Here is a 15005-nt window from a genome sequence, read left to right on the forward strand (position 1 = left end):
GATCAAGCCTTGTGGGCTTGTCGAACGTCCCCCAAAGAGGCAACGAATTCGACTCCATTCAAGTTGACCTACGGACATGATGCAGTTTTGCCAGTCGAAATATATTTGCAGTCGGTTAGAGTGCAAAGGCATCACGAAATCCCGTCGGAGACTTATTGGAGTATGATGATGGACGAACTAGTTGATTTAGACGAGGAAAGATTGCGCGCGCTAGACTTAATAAGAAGACAAAAGGAGAGAGTCGAAAGATTTTACAATAAGAAAGTAAGATTCAAGACCTTCTTAATAGGTGACCTTGTGTGGAAAGTAATCCTTCATATGGATCGAAAGTATAAATTAATGGGAAAATGGTCTCCTAAATGGGAAGGACCTTTTCAGGTTTTGAAAACATTTTCAAACGGCGCGTTCGAAATAGAAGAAACAGAGAAGGATAAGAGAACCCTAAGAATAAATGGCAAGTATTTAAAAAAGTATAAGCCTATATTGCAGGAAGTAAAAGTAGTGACAGAATAAGTGCAAACATAATTGTGATAAGATGGGCCAAATAAGAATGGCATTCAAAGTTATTACAAAGAAAGCCTCAAAGGGCTGAGAGTTGCTAAATAAATTCGATTACAAATTAAAATTGGCAAAAGTATCCTTCAAAGTGGCGAATTTCTGCCTCTGAAACTGGAGTCGATTATCACAAAGACTCTTGTGAGTAGAGAGAGTCTCAATCTCCTGACTAAGTTGCTGGGCTTTTTCTGCATGTCGAATACCCATCCTCAATTCTTCGTCAATCTCGCTCTGTTTAGGTTGTTGAATGGATGCCTTATGTAACACCCTTCTAAAATACCCCAACTATTTAATTAAAATATAACAACACATCAATCAGAGTAATATGCAATCAAGGGTGTCACACAATATTTCACAATAAATATTTAGTCATGCTCATTATTTAACTCAAAACATAGAGTATTGCACAATACGCAGCGGATAGAGATCAAATCGATCATTCAAACATGTAACATATTACATGTAAATTATTCAACAAAGTAAAAACATCCCGTCCCGATGTTACATCTATCAGAGCATGACCCACTTAGGAGACTACACTAGACTCCAAGCATTAGCTTCTACTCAACTCATTGCTCGTTACCTGAAAAATAGTGTAAGGGTGAGTTCCTCAATCGATATAATAAGCATTATAAATTATCATGTCATGTTAAGTAATTTAACACATTTCATCACCCTAATCATAACACACATTCAGTAACAACAATATCAACTCAATCATACTCAGCATCATCACAACACACAACACAAACACACGTATAATACTGGAATACATCCATTCATATTATACGCCATACATACATACATTATGCAATGAGACTCCACACATGCGGTACCGACTATTCGTGAACATATAGTTCACCTCACCGATCAAACCCAGATACGGCTACCAAGTCCACTAGTCCCACTCAATTGAGACCTAGTGACTCCCTCACTAATTCCTCACCACGGGAATTAGCTACCACCGACTCACTAATTCCTCACCACGGGAATTAGCTACCACCAACTCACTAACTCCTCACCACGGGAATTAGCTACCACCAAGGACTACAATATGCATGCTAAAGCACCTAGCAATGCAAAATCATCAACAATGATCCACAATGGACTTATGCTCACACTCTAAGCCATAAAACAGTCCATTCACCAACACATGCATAAGATATACACTCATAGCATTATGCACACCATCATACATCATCAACACATTCATCAAAACATCCTATCATGTCAATTAATCAATCACAGTATTAGCACACTCTACTAATACCTACACTGCTCAAGACAGCGGGAATTTATCCCTATTACATCATATGCCAACATAGGCCAACACTCAAATAGGCACACAACATTTAAAACACCAATTTTCCACTCTGCAACAGTGTTAACCGGTTAACGCCCTGGGTTAACCGGTTAACGCAGCACAAACACACTTTATGGCAAAACGCAACAGTGTTAACCGGTTAACGCCCTGGGTTAACCGGTTAACGCAGCACAAACAGCAATATCTCAGCAATCATAACAGTGTTAACCGGTTAACACCCTGGGTTAACCGGTTAACGCAGACAAAACAGCAATTTTTCACAAATCACAACAGTGTTAACCGGTTAACACCCTGGGTTAACCGGTTAACGCAAGACAGAAAGCTGTTCCTGCGCTAACACAAAGCAGAATGCAGAATTCTCCGCATTTTCCGCCGTTGGAGGACTTCCGGACCTCCGATTTCGATTCCGTAAAAAGCTACGTTTTCGGAAAATCACAACTAACCCAAACACAGATTCAATTACAGCCTAATCACAGTTTATCCAACATAATTTTCCAGCATTCATAATCCCAATTAGGGTCAATTCCATGGTTTATCACTACCCATTACATGCTAACACATAATACCCATTAAACGACGATAAACCCCCCTTACTTGAGTTAATCCGGCGAATCTCTAAGCTCCAAGCTCTTCTCTTCTCCAACCTTCTTCCTCTTGCTCTGCCTCTTTGCCCTTTTCCTCTTTCACGATCGCTTCTCTGCTTTTCACAAAAAAACCTTTTTACTCCAAATGGGCTCTTTTCCTTATTTCCAACTTATATATTTTCCAATAATAATAATAATCCAATAATTCCAATAATAATAATAATAAAATTTCCAATTATTTAATTAAATTAATAAATATATTATTAACTCAATTTAAATAATTATTTTATTATTATCGGGGTGTTACAACTCTCCCCCACTAAAAGAGTTTTCGTCCTCGAAAACATACCTCAAGCGAATAACTCCGGATAAGACTCCTTCATCTGACTCTCCAGTTCCCAAGTCACATTGCCACCTGCTGGTCCTCCCCAAGCTACCTTCACCAAGGCAATCTCTTTACCCCGCAATTGCTTCAACTCTCGATCCTCTATCCTCATAGGTGATGTTTCAACAGTCAGGTTATCTCTCACCTGTACATCATCTACTTGGACTACATGCGACGGATCATGAATGTACCTCCTCAGCTGAGACACATGAAAAACCTCATGCAAATTCGCAAGCGACGGCGGTAAAGCGATACGATAGGCTACTTCCCCTATCCTCTCCAAAATCTGATAAGGACCAATAAATCGAGGTGTCAACTTCTTCGACTTCAAAGCTCGACCAACACCAGTTATCGGAGTAACACGAAGAAACACATGATCTCCCTCTTGAAACTCAAGTGACTTCCTCCTCTTATCATGATAACTCTTCTGACGACTCTGAGCAATTCTCATCTTCTCCTGAATCATCTTAATCTTTTCCGTAGTTTGTTGAACAATCTCCGGTCCAACCACAACACTTTCACCGGGCTCATACCAACATAAAGGTGTCCGACATCTCCTACCATACAAAGCTTCAAACGGTGCCATACCAATGCTCGAATGAAAACTATTGTTGTAGGTAAACTCAATCAAAGGTAAATAACAATCCCAAGCACCTCCCTTTTCCAAAACACAAGCTCTCAAAAGATCCTCTAATGACTGAATCGTCCTCTCGGTCTGACCATCAGTCTGCGGATGATATGCAGAACTCAATCTCAGCTTAGTTCCCAAAGCCCTCTGCAAACCTTCCCAGAACTTCGATGTAAATCTAGGATCTCTGTCCGAAACAATACTCGACGGAATACCATGCAAACTTACAACCTTCTCAATATACAACTCAGCTAATCTCTCTAACGGATAATCCATTCTGATCGGAATGAAATGAGCCGATTTTGTCAACCTGTCAACAATCACCCAAATGGCTTCAAAATTCTTATTTGTCCTCGGCAAACCAGAAACAAAATCCATACTGATACTATCCCACTTCCACTCTGGAATAGTCAACGGTTGCATTAGCCCAGACGGCTTCTGATGCTCAATCTTTGACTTCTGACAAGTCAAACAGGAATAAACAAAACTCGCAATTTCTTTCTTCATTCCCGGCCACCAAAATAACTTTTTCAAATCATGATACATCTTCGTAGCTCCAGGATGAATACTCAGGCCACTACGATGTCCTTCTTCAAGAATACTCTTCTTAAGTTCGATAACATTCGGAATACACACCCGATTACCAAATTTCAAAACATCATTCTCATCAACTCTGAATTCACCACCTTGACCTTGATTCACTAGAGTCAACTTATCAACCAAAAGCACATCGGATTTCTGCCCCTCTCTAATCTCATCCAGAATACCACTCGTTAACTTCAACATTCCCAATTTAACACTATTGTGAGTACTCTCACACACCAAACTCAAGTCTCTAAACTGCTCAATTAAATCCCATTCTCTAATCATTAACATAGACATATGCAATGATTTCCGACTCAATGCATCAGCCACTACGTTTGCTTTACCCGGATGGTAATTCAAACCAAAGTCATAATCCTTCAGAAATTCTAACCATCTCCTCTGTCTCATATTCAGCTCTTTCTGATCAAACAAATACTTTAAACTTTTATGGTCACTGAAAACCTCAAATCTTGACCCATACAAGTAATGCCTCCATAATTTCAGAACAAATACCACAGCTGCCAACTCTAAATCATGTGTCGGATAGTTCCTCTCATGAACCCTCAGTTGTCTCGAAGCATAAGCTATAACCTGCTTATTCTGCATCAACACACCACCCAAACCCAACAATGAAGCATCACAGTAAACCTCAAATGGTTCCGACGGACTCGGTAATATCAGAATAGGAGCAGTAGTCAACCTTCTCTTTAACTCTTGGAAACCTTCTTCACATTTTGAGTCCCAAACGAATGCTTGCCCCTTCCTAGTCAACATCGTCAACGGTAACGCCAACTTAGAAAATCCCTCAATGAATTTCCTATAGTAACCAGCCAATCCCAGGAAACTGCGAATCTCCGCAACAGACTTCGGAGCTTCCCACTTAGACACCGCTTCTATCTTAGAAGGATCAACAGCAACACCACCTCTTGAAATCACATGACCAAGAAAACTAACCTCTTCTAACCAAAATTCACACTTGGATAGTTTAGCAAATAATTTCTTTTCTCGTAGAACTTCTAAAACCACTCTCAAATGCTCAGCATGCTCTTCTTCAGATTTCGAATACACCAAAATATCATCAATAAACACCACAACAAACTTATCTAGGTACGGATGGAAAATCCTATTCATATACTCCATGAATACTCCAGGCGCATTAGTCACGCCAAAAGGCATTACAGAATACTCATAATGTCCATACCTTGTTCTGAAAGCAGTCTTCTGAATATCCTCAGTTTTCACACGTATCTGATGATATCCCGATCTCAAATCTATCTTGCTGAACACACTCGCACCAACCAACTGATCCATCAAATCATCAATCCTCGGTAAAGGATACCGATTCTTGATCGTCACTTTATTCAGTTGCCTGTAGTCCACACATAATCTCATAGTACCTTCTTTCTTCTTAACCAATAACACTGGTGCACCCCATGGTGACACACTCGGACGAATAAACTTCTTATCCAACAGATCTTCCAGCTGACTCTTCAATTCAGCTAACTCAACAGCAGACATACGATACGGAGCCATCGATATCGGTCTAGTACCAGGTACCAAATCAATCGAGAACTCAACTTCACGCTCTGGCGGTAATTCATTCACTTCTTCTGGAAACACATCAGGAAAATCACACACCACAGCTAGATCGCAAATCACCAGTTTATCTTTAGCCTCCAAAGTCGCTAACAGCATAAACAACTCTGCCCCATCTGCTACTTCCTCATTCACCTGCCTTGCTGATAGAAACAAACTCTTTCCTTCCTCAATCTCAGAAAATATCACAGTCTTATCAAAACAATTGATAAAAACTCGATTAAACACCAACCAGTTCATACCCAAGATAACATCAATCTGCACTAATGGAAGACACACAAGGTCTATCCCAAAGTCTCTACCAAAAATACTCAAAGGACAATTTAAACAAACTGAAGTAGTAGTCACTGAACCCTTCGCAGGAGTATCAATCACCATACTTCCAAGCATCTCAGATATCTCTAACTTAAGTTTCACAGCACAATCCAAAGATACAAAGGAATGAGTAGCACCGGTGTCAATAATAGCTACAAGAGGAAAGCCATTAATATAACACGTACCTCTGATCAAACGATCATCTGCAGAAGTCTCAGAACCCGATAAAGCAAAGACCTTGCCTCCTGACTGATTCTCCTTCTTTGGCTTAGGACACTATGGACTGATATGACCCAACTCTCCACAGTTGAAACAAGTCACAGTCTTCGACCGGCACTCTGCAGCCAAATGACCACCTTTTCCACACTTGAAACACTTCCTCACAGCACTGGTACACTCATGGACACGATGTCCAGCCTGACCACATCTGTAACACTTAGCAGGGGCACTGGAGTCTCCCCCACTAGGCCTCTTCATCCCACTCTGACTCTGGAACCCTCTGCCAGCTGCATACGGTTTCCCACGATCATTCTGATTCTTGCCTCTTCTATCAACCCTCTGTTGATAGCTCTCCGCTCTGGCTTTGGAATCCTGTTCAAAAATCCTGCAACAGTCAACCAAGTCAGAAAACACTCTGATTCGCTGATACCCAATAGCCTGCTTGATCTCGGGACGCAACCCGTTCTCAAACTTCACACATTTTGAAAATTCCCCATTAGCCTCATCATAGGGAGTGTAATACTTCGACAACTCTGTGAACTTAGCAGCATACTCAGTAACAGACCGATTGCCCTGCTTCAATTCCAAGAACTCTATCTCTTTCTTTCCTCTGACATCCTCCGGAAAGTACTTCCTCAGGAATCTCTCTCTGAACACCGCCCACGTGATCTCAGCATTTCCAGCAGATTCCAACTCAGTGCGGGTAGCAACCCACCAATCATCAGCTTCCTCTGACAACATATGCGTACCGAACCTGACCTTCTGGTTATCGGCACACTCAGTCACTCGGAATATCCTCTCGATCTCCTTCAACCACTTCTGAGCACCATCTGGATCGTATGCTCCCTTGAACATTGGAGGATTGTTCTTCTGGAACTCACTCAGTTGACGAGCAGTTCCCATTCCCACAACATTCGGACTCCCTCCAAGTACTCCCGCTAGCATACCCAGAGCCTCAGCAATCGCAGCATCATCTCGACCTCTTCCAGCCATCTCTATTCTGAAAACCCAAACAACTAAAACAATGAGTACTGATAGGGTTACACAACACCTATACCGTACAGGGGAAACAGAATAATTACGACTCGACTCTACCGACTATGCTCTGATACCACTAATGTAACACCCTTCTAAAATACCCCAACTATTTAATTAAAATATAACAACACATCAATCAGAGTAATATGCAATCAAGGGTGTCACACAATATTTCACAATAAATATTTAGTCATGCTCATTATTTAACTCAAAACATAGAGTATTGCACAATACGCAGCGGATAGAGATCAAATCGATCATTCAAACATGTAACATATTACATGTAAATTATTCAACAAAGTAAAAACATCCCGTCCCGATGTTACATCTATCAGAGCATGACCCACTTAGGAGACTACACTAGACTCCAAGCATTAGCTTCTACTCAACTCATTGCTCGTTACCTGAAAAATAGTGTAAGGGTGAGTTCCTCAATCGATATAATAAGCATTATAAATTATCATGTCATGTTAAGTAATTTAACACATTTCATCACCCTAATCATAACACACATTCAGTAACAATAATATCAACTCAATCATACTCAGCATCATCACAACACACAACACAAACACACGTATAATACTGGAATACATCCATTCATATTATACGCCATACATACATACATTATGCAATGAGACTCCACACATGCGGTACCGACTATTCGTGAACATATAGTTCACCTCACCGATCAAACCCAGATACGGCTACCAAGTCCACTAGTCCCACTCAATTGAGACCTAGTGACTCCCTCACTAATTCCTCACCACGGGAATTAGCTACCACCGACTCACTAATTCCTCACCACGGGAATTAGCTACCACCAACTCACTAACTCCTCACCACGGGAATTAGCTACCACCAAGGACTACAATATGCATGCTAAAGCACCTAGCAATGCAAAATCATCAACAATGATCCACAATGGACTTATGCTCACACTCTAAGCCATAAAACAGTCCATTCACCAACACATGCATAAGATATACACTCATAGCATTATGCACACCATCATACATCATCAACACATTCATCAAAACATCCTATCATGTCAATTAATCAATCACAGTATTAGCACACTCTACTAATACCTACACTGCTCAAAACAGCGGGAATTTATCCCTATTACATCATATGCCAACATAGGCCAACACTCAAATAGGCACACAACATTTAAAACACCAATTTTCCACTCTGCAACAGTGTTAACCGGTTAACGCCCTGGGTTAACCGGTTAACGCAGCACAAACACACTTTCTGGAAAAACGCAACAGTGTTAACCGGTTAACGCCCTGGGTTAACCGGTTAACGCAGCACAAACAGCAATATCTCAGCAATCATAACAGTGTTAACCGGTTAACACCCTGGGTTAACCGGTTAACGTAGACAAAACAGCAATTTTTCATAAATCACAACAGTGTTAACCGGTTAACACCCTGGGTTAACCGGTTAACGCAAGACAGAAAGCTGTTCCTGCGCTAACACAAAGCAGAATGCAGAATTCTCCGCATTTTCCGCCGTTGGAGGACTTCCGGACCTCCGATTTCGATTCCGTAAAAAGCTACGTTTTCGGAAAATCACAACTAACCCAAACACAGATTCAATTACAGCCTAATCACAGTTTATCCAACATAATTTTCCAGCATTCATAATCCCAATTAGGGTCAATTCCATGGTTTATCACTACCCATTACATGCTAACACATAATACCCATTAAACGACGATAAACCCCCCTTACTTGAGTTAATCCGGCGAATCTCTAAGCTCCAAGCTCTTCTCTTCTCCAACCTTCTTCCTCTTGCTCTGCCTCTTTGCCCTTTTCCTCTTTCACGATCGCTTCTCTGCTTTTCACAAAAAAACCTTTTTACTCCAAATGGGCTCTTTTCCTTATTTCCAACTTATATATTTTCCAATAATAATAACAATCCAATAATTCCAATAATAATAATAATAAAATTTCCAATTATTTAATTAAATTAATAAATATATTATTAACTCAATTTAAATAATTATTTTATTATTATCGGGGTGTTACACCTTACGTTTTTTCTCTTGGGAGATCTTTTCTTGAAGTGCTGCTATCTGTTTCTCCCATTTTTGGATGTTGTCATCACAAGCAGCAACTTCATTGACATAAGTTTCAGAAAGTTTTTTCAACCTCGAGACTTTGTCAGTCGAAGTCGAAACAACATTCCATTCAGCGGTTTGTGTTTCAGACTTTGAGGAGATTTGATTGGTAAGGTCTGTCTGACGAAGAAGATCTGCAGTGGCCAGGTCAATAAGGGTCATCAACTCCATCACAAAACTTCCAACCTCAGCAGAAGCTTCCAAGACATTTACTTGTTTCAAAAGTTTTTTAAGGTCAAGGTGAGCAAGGGAGTTCTCTTCCAAAATCTTGAACAAATCAACATCAAGGATTTTTGTTTTAATTTTGTTCAAGATATGGCCGAGCGATGGTGCTTCAGAAGTGGCCCCATAATTGGTCGAACTGCTCTGAGAAGAATCTTGGAAGTTAAAACGGGCGCTAAGCATAGCCTTCAGATACTCTAAGGGCCTTTGCACTTTGAGATTTTCAAGCTCCTCGCGAGAAAAGCTGGTCGAACCAGTTGATTTGCCACTCCCGTGGGTCTGGACAAGAGCAGGTGGAATGTTTCGCTCTAAGGTTTGCTCAACCTCGGTATGTTTCGACTGGTCGCCCCCATCTTTGGCAGCTTCGTCTTCAAGATCATCTTCGACCCTAGCCCCCATGTCAGCATTATTACCATGAGTGGCAGCATCTAATCCTGGATGAGGAGGAGAATCATCCTCAGAAGTTTCACCCACTGTAGCGTCGAAGTCTGCTACAGTTTGCCTGTTTGGATCATTGGCGGGGTTATCTTCTTCTAGGATTGTGTCTTCCAGAATTCTTTCAGGTGTTTTTTCGACATCCACTTGTTCCTGAAAATAATTCTAAGACTTAGAAGAAAAGATGTAGGGAAGGTGAATATATACTGTCAAGATAGGAAACTAACCTCAGGAATCTCAGTATTAAAACTGGATCTCCCACTTGCCGGGTCTTTCGACTGAAGTTTAGTAGGGGGAGTACTTGCGGAATCTTTCTTGGTTGATTTAACTATAGACCTTTGGGAAGAAACCTTTGTAAGTTTCTTTTTCTTCTGAGGAGGGGGGATTAGTTCTGGAGATTCGTCACCAGATTCTTCATTAGGAACATCATCTTTCTCTTTCTCCTCTTCATTCTTTCTCTTTTGGACTATTGCGGGTTTTCGACTTACCTAGTCATGCAGACCAAAGCCAGTTAGTGTTAGAAAGGAGAAAATAAATAAGAAGAATAAAGGTGTGTACCTTTGTCGAATGTTTCTTGGCAGCACTGGGCGATGCTTCGACAAAAGCTTTCTTAGCAGGGATCTTCACGGCTAAGGAAAGAAAGAAAATTCAGAAACAGATATAAGAGATACATGATAAGACAGTTAGAATAACGGAAGGAAAATCATGTTTTTCTGTGAACACCTTCAAGAATGGGATCTTCCACGCGAACGTGTTCTATTCCAATATGAAGGTGCCCTGGATATTCGCCCAGATGATACTTAGTCGGAACCACACGCTCAGCAGGTTTTTGATACTTTTGACGAAGAATTTTCATAAAATCCCCACAAAGGAACCAGTCTGGAAGTGGAAAACTAAACGCCACCCCAAAGTCAGCAGTTGGCAAAGGAGGAAACTTCGGTGGATGACAACTGAAAGCCAGGTCATAGCGCGCCTCTGGGGAAAGATTGGAAGGCAATGACAGTTTTTCAAACTTCTCCGTCAATTTACGTTTTAATTCGGCCGCTGCTTCGCATATGGTTCGACTAAGATCATCAGGTCTATACGCAGTTTCGAAATATTTTTGAAATTTCTGTATTTCCTTAATGTGTCGCTGAATACCTTTTTTGGTCTGATCCTGCACAAAAGGGAAAGCATTTGTCAAATGTGTAGCAAAAGCAGCTACGTCGAAAAATTTGTTGGAATAATAATCCTTCCACCATTCATCAAACTCAGGAGTGCAAAGGAATGATGGTCGAAAAATAACGGGTCGAATGTCGAGAGAATCATCAGTCAGTTTCTTCGACAGTTCTCTGCCTTCATCTTCAGTATGGAGTAAATTATAAAAGATGATGGACCTTTTCTTGGGGAATATAGGTCGAGGTTTGATTTGGATTAGACCAAACTGTCTAGAAACAAGGTTGGGTTGATAAACTATCAAAGCAACTTGAGTTTTAGTGGTGTTACGGTAAGAAAAGAGGAGCCGAGGGGTTAAGAATGATTCCCAAACATTCAGAAATGTATTTTCATCTTTTTGCATTTCCAAAGGCAGTTGTTGGGTAAACCACTTAGGTCCAATTTTCCTATCAGCAAAAGGCGCCATGGTCGAAGTGAACTGATAGCTCTTGGCGAACATCATGACATAGCTTTTGAAAGCTTGTCGAAGGCTGATCCCTTCATCAGTTGGCGTTAGTTGCACCAACCTTGGCCATTCGACAGTCCTGCTATTTACTTCCTCTTCGTCTATCTCTGGCTCTATAGGGAAAGAAGCCTCAAAGGTGGCATTAAGCCATAGTTGCAAGAGCCAGAAAGGTCCTGATAAGTTAATTTTACCCTGGGTTTTGGCGTTTTTTAAAAACTGTACACTCTCACTCAGAGATTCGTAAAGGTTCGCCAGGATCATTTCGCTCAAACATAGTTTCGTGCCTGCATGAAGCTGATTGGCTATGGTGATAAATCTCTTGGCAACTTGAAGAGAGCGAGAGCAGAACACGTATTTGGATAGCCATAAAGTCAGAAAAGCTATGTGTTTGACGTCTGAAACTTCATTGGTTCTCTTGTCATGAAAATGAGACGTAAATAAGGAATAGGGAGCAAGGCTAGTTTCGAAAGCAATGGTGTCCCCATTAAGGACAGTAGGGTCAAAATCTACACCATTGGGATGAAGGCCAACAATGGCTGCTGCGTCGAAAAGGGTCGGCGTAACCATCCCACAAGGGAGGTGAAAGGTGTTGTAGGTACTATCCCAAAAGTAGAGAGAAGCCAAAAGCATATTTGGGCAGATATTGGGTCCTACTCTCGACAATTGAATAAGGTCGAAAATGCCTACTTCTTTCCAAAAGACCCCTTTAACCTTTTCGACTTTATCTAACCAAGATACGTAGTCAGAAGGGTCTTTCGACCATGGACAGGTTCTGAATGTCCTATTGTAATTTAAATAAGCTAAGCCCAACTCTCCAGTGTCCGATGGGTCATTTTGTTCTGCAACGTCCTCTCTAGGTTGAGGTTTTCTTCCAGCGCCGATGGGTTTTGTGTGGAAGTAAGATGGAAAAAATTCTCTTAAGCGCTCCGGTTTAATCTCTGGATTTGGAAGGGGACCTAACATAGCATGACAATTTCCAGAAATAAGAACAGGGATTAGTACCTGAGATTTATAGATGCATTCTTTTTCTTTCTCATTTGGAGGTTCTGAAACATACTGCTGATTCCCAATGGTCATTGCCCCTTTTAAATCGTGCACAGGAGGAAAAGCTGAGTCTTGTTTCTTCTTGGAATGTTTACTGCTTGAGGGTTTTGGAGGTGCCATTATTGGGATGAACGTAGGAAGATTTCTCAAAAAATGTGAAAAGCTTGAGAAATGGGTATGAAGAAAGGAAATCTGAAGCGGAAAAGGGTTTAAAGAAAAGGTTTATGGGTATTTATAGGAAGAAGATGATGAAACGTTTTAGGATGGTAATGATGTTAGTGGGACACGTGGCCGTTTCTGATAGGAATAATAAAGAGGTGGAAGTTGAAAAGATATCATGATGTGAGGAAATGATGGAAGTAGGTTATGAACGTGGGCTAGACGTGACATTATGAAGAAGGTGTAATGATGAATCTGCATTGGAAATTGAGATTATCAGACTTGGATTTAATAAAGATTAAATGACATGGCATCAAAACACTGGTTGACAACAAATGACTGTTTCTCCAAAGAAAAAAGCAGTCGAAACGTCTTTGCTGGGGGGCAATTTGTATACATGCGTTTTCGACGCCATGAGATTTGGTGTAAAGAATGACTCTTTCGACAAATGATGACATGGGATAAACGTTTGGCTAATAAGTATGGTTCGACACTTCGACAAAATGGAGGTTTCGACCTTTCGACAAGATATCTGCAGCTGGGAAGACATCTTTGACAGACATGGAGAACATTGCAGTATATCGACAATTCAACAAACGAAAGCCTGAAGGAAGGCGTCATTTCGATTTAAAATATAAATTCAAATTCAAAAGAGTTGTGACGTTTGGCAGAAGACGCGTGGGAGGATCTGGCAAAAGGAAGAAAGCCATGTGTCACAGTTTTAGGATTTGGTCGTTAGTAACAGTTATGTTATTTGTATATAAATAGGGTAGTTGTTATCGAAAAAAGAGGTGAAAAATTACTTGTACAGAATTCCTGAAAAACACTCAAAGTACCCGTGTGAGAGAAAAGAGTCATATTTGGAACATGTATGTGTAAACAAACACCAATTTATTTCAAAGTTACATTTCACAGAAAATAAAGTTCTTTATATTTTCTTTTTACGCTTTCCAGTTTGTTGCCTTTCTACGCTTTATTTTCGACACTTTACATTTGTCAGTTTATTTTCTGCCATTTTACCTTATTTCGTCGAAATTGCATCCTTTTAAACGCCTTAATCAACGTCTCTTCGACATAAAATACTTAGAGAACCAAAATGAAAGATACAAAAGTCGTTCTAAACATCTTCAAAGTCATCTAGGTCTGCACATGTCCTAGGATTTGTGTGGTTGATCCTGCAAGTAACCCAATTCTACAAGTTTGGTAAACCAGAGATTGTTCGCCAAAATTCACAGCGAACACAACCATGACAACGGATGGCATGATCCTCCTTCTACACATGTCTACTGTATCAGACACATTGCATAAAACTTCATGTGTGTTATAAAAGATAAGAATCTTTGCAAGAAGGTGGTGAATGTTGGGTATGCTTTAACTCAACCGTCATTTCAATATTATCGTGATGAAATTAGACTGTCTAATGAAGACGCAGGGAGATGGATAAATAACATACCAATAGAGCAGTGGACAAGGGCATTTGACAGAGGCTGTCGATGGGGCCACATGACAACAAACATTGTGGAATGTATGAACGGGGTTTTCAAAGGAATTCGAAATCTGCCGATAACCGCCTTGGTAAGATCAACCTATTATAGGTTGGCTTCTATGTTCGCAACCAGAGGTGAAAGATGGAGTGCAGTGTTAATGTCCGAGCAAGTATTCAGTGAGTGTTGCATGAAGGTCATGAAAGAGGAGAGCATCAAAGCTAGCACACACGCTGTAACAGTCTTTGACCGTCATAGACAAAATTTCAGCGTCCAGGAAACAATGAGCAACAACGGGGGGAGACCAAATTTAGCCTATGCTGTTAGACTAAACAGAAGTTGGTGCGATTGTGGAAAATTCCAGGCCTTCCGCATACTTTGCTCCCATGTCATAGCAGCATGCGCTTATACTCGTCAAGACGCTTACAACCATTTATCTGATGTGTACAAGGCCAACACCATCATGAATGTATATACTCAAAGCTTCTCAGTACTACCAATGGAGGATTACTGGCCTCCATAGGAAGGAGATATTGTTTGGCACAATGACGAGATGCATAGAAAGAAGAAATGAAGGCCAAACAACACACGTATCAGAACAGAGATGGATTCCATAGATAAAATGATAAGATTATGTAGTATCT

At 40.6% G+C, this 15005-nt stretch overlaps 1 protein-coding gene across 2 annotated transcripts in view; it reads right to left on the minus strand.

Annotated features, from left to right (window-relative positions):
• LOC127084406 (probable disease resistance protein At4g27220) overlaps window positions 1-15005 on the minus strand; it is a 64895-nt gene that overhangs the window by 40381 nt on the left and 9509 nt on the right. The gene's annotated exons all lie outside the window — the stretch shown is intronic.

This window comes from Lathyrus oleraceus, chromosome 5 (genome assembly GCF_024323335.1).
Source record: "Lathyrus oleraceus cultivar Zhongwan6 chromosome 5, CAAS_Psat_ZW6_1.0, whole genome shotgun sequence".
Classification (NCBI taxonomy): Eukaryota; Viridiplantae; Streptophyta; class Magnoliopsida; order Fabales; family Fabaceae; genus Lathyrus; species Lathyrus oleraceus.